Source organism: Prinia subflava, chromosome 1, assembly GCF_021018805.1.
Source record: "Prinia subflava isolate CZ2003 ecotype Zambia chromosome 1, Cam_Psub_1.2, whole genome shotgun sequence".
In the NCBI taxonomy this organism is placed as follows: Eukaryota; Metazoa; Chordata; class Aves; order Passeriformes; family Cisticolidae; genus Prinia; species Prinia subflava.
This window is the reverse complement of record NC_086247.1, coordinates 24848953-24852261: the sequence shown is the minus strand read 5'-3', so window position 1 is coordinate 24852261 and position 3309 is coordinate 24848953.

The window sequence follows — 3309 nt, the reverse complement described above, 5'->3', positions numbered from 1 at the left end:
TGCCTATTTGGGAGTGGAGGAGAGTGGAGAGACCCAGGCTGCTTCAGAGCATATCTTCCTTATTACAGTAGATATATAGTGGGAAAAAAATCTTTATGGTGCAGGCTGAATGTGTGTGCTCTCCCCAGCCCCTGTGTCTGGGCTGGCTGCTCCCTGTTGAAGCTGCTGGGCTCTGAGCAGACAGTGGTAAAACCAGGTCTCAGCATACTTTGTTCTCACACACAGACTGCCCCTGAGAGGAGCCAGATCTATGGGATGGAGAGAGAAATAGTAACCATCTTCACACAGCCATGTTGCCTGTCTAACATGAGCTGTGGGACAGGATCTCAGTGCATTTCACCTAAAGTTGCACATAATGTAGAAACAAATTACATGCTAGAAAATTGCACAAGTCTACATCAGCTGCTTTTTTCAGCTCGTAGTATGGTTGGGAGCCAACTCCCTGTCATTTCTCATCTCTTGCACTTTACACAGGGTGTTTCCTTTATAAAACAATTTGCCTTTGGGTTTAATGATTTCTAAGGAAACATAACTCTGTCAGTGTGCTCCGGTGTTTAATTCCCCCTGTGCTGTTGGTGTCTGCCTGGCGCAGCCCAGGGACACCAGTGTGCTCATTGAACTGTGCATGCACTTTGTCTGCTCTTGGGCTCATGCCCATGCCTAGAAGCTGGTGTTTGATCTAGACTGAACAAGATGGCCTTAGCCTTCAGAGCCAGCATGTTTACATTCCTCTGCTCTATCTTGCCTCTTTTTTTCAAGTACCCTCAAGATAGGTGTCCTGCTGTTAGAATAAATACTTACCTTATGCACTGCCCTTTCCTCTGGTGGCCTCAACATGCTTTTGCAGAGGTGGAAGCACTGTTAAGTCCTTTTTATCATGAAAAAATGGCAGCACAATGCTCAGACCTGCAAGACAAAACAAGGGCAGAAGCAGCAAAGAAAAAAACACAGGTGTCCTCTCATGCAGCCCAACATGGCCCAGCCTGGTTCAGAGCCATCTAGTGAGCCTTAGTACCTTGGCTTTCCTTCAAGCCACTCTCACCTCAGTGGCTCCTTCTCTCCCTGCCAAAACAATCCTCCTGGTGCAGTGGGCTAGGGGAGGCAGAAAACAGGCACAGCAGAGCAAGGGGTGTGCAGAAATAAAGGCCTTGACTGTTCACTGCAGTGCTATGTGGGTTGAAGCAACCAGAGCAGATGTGCTATGTGGAGGTGACTGGGTCAGACAGCAAGGTCCTGTGAACCAGACTGGTGAAGAGAAGACATGGGAAGGAGTGGGGGGAAACCCTTCTGAGAGCAGGAAGTGAGCAGGATCAGTGCTCAGCTGCCTTTGTCTTCCATCACAGGGCATTTCTTTGGCTGTAGGAGGGGAACAGCAAAACCCACAGCCACTGGTGACCCATTCAGAAATGGCCTCTCTCTGCCTGGGATGGCAGCTGCAGGTCAGGGACAAGGGCTCCAGCCTGGGGCAATGGGGAGAGCGTCTCTGGTTCTTCTCAAGCTCAGTAGTGGTACTGACCCTGCATGCTAAGGCTAAAATCATGTAGGGGAAAACCCAGGGGTTCAGCGCTTACTGCTTGTTCCTACTACTGTGCCAAATACACACAAGAAAATCTAGCTCCGAACATGGCACATGCACCACAAGAATCAACAGTCTGAAAGCTGGAATAACTGATGGAGAAACAAGAGAGCTACAGGAAGAGGAAAGCAGTTGCAGCAAGGTGTACAGACTCAAACTCTGAGTTTACTGCTCAGCTCTTCAGTCAGCCTGTCAGTGTGACCTAATCCTCCTTGGTAGACCTCAGAGAGAGGAGTGGAAGCAAAAAAAATACTTCCTGGCTTGAATCTTATCAGGTTTCCCTTCCTTCTGACAGACTTTTTAAATTTGCCACCACTTCTCTGAAGATCCAAAATAGGAAGCAAATCACCCTGGTTTTGGCTGATGTCTCACACAAAGGCAGAGGACAGAAGTGTTATCCGAGTTGATGCCACTTCCTAAGTTGCTCTGTTAACACAGGATTGGGTACTTCCAGCCCATGGATTTGGGGAGGAAATGAGTCAAAATGGTTATGTCTACATTTTACCTGAGCCTCAGCTTACAAAGTCAGGCACTGCAGTTTAACACACACACAAAAATCAATCTGAGGGTAGAACCCCTCACTCTTCATAGTTAGCATTTCCCAATGCATGGTGTAAGCTGACAATTACTTTCCACTCTCTGAAGCCTGTGGTTTGAAAACTGACAAGTCTGTGCTCAAATTCCCTTTCCAGTCTAAATGCCATTTAATGGCAGTATAACTGGAAGGGTCAAAAATCAACTCTCACTTGGCAGTGGCTCCTTCCAGAGTCAAAGCCACAGTCTCTGCTGAGGCACAGGAGAACTTTCTACTTCCAGATGGTCATACACAAACACTGGGCTTGCTCAAGAACAGCCTTAACAGAAACTCTAAATACCAAAATGTTTTCAAGAATACAGATTGTACTGATGATAAGACAAATGAAACAAATTACTAGAAGGCTGGCAAGAACCTTGAAAGAGGGTTTAGGTCAGTGCTGGTGTTCTGACATGAAAAAAAAAAACGCATTTCTTCACACGTCTTCATGATGCATTTATTTATTGTGCTGCTGCACATCCCCTTTACCTTACACCAGCTTGCGAAATGAACAAAAAAATACCTCCTCTCTGCTTAACAAGGTGAGGACCTGATGGTCCATATCAGGAGTCTTAGGGACATTTGGATATATGTATGGTTCTGCTAAAATCACAAACTGAAAAAAGATCATTCCAAGAAGCGTTGACCCATCAAATAGGCTTTAAAATGCTCACACTTTCTCTTTCCTTCTGGGAGGGAGGTGGGGAATGATGCTATCAAATCCCAATTTAACTGTTTTTGTGGTCAAGAAAATTATTTCATGTCTTAGAGACTACTGTGTGTCTGCAACAAGAAGCAAGAGAATTACAGGGGTCCAGGGAGGATGGTTTGCATTGGCAAAGCACCAATGTTTGACTGCATCAGCAACGTCTGTGCTCTCGCAGGAAGTACCTGGGAGCAGACCACGGTACTGAGCTAGGACCAAATACTGCATATAAATGGAAATCACACTGAGGATGTTCTCTTCCTGCTAGGACAGTCTTAATTTCTGTAACAATCACACTAGAGATGGATTTACTTCTGGAGACAGCACGGTTAATTAAGCCCCACATGTACCACAGTACCCTTGGGAGCTGCACTGGACAAGGGCTGTAAAAGTTACTGCTCAGTCTACACCTCTGGGAAGGTGCTTCCCTTTCTTAATGAGTATTCCCATTAA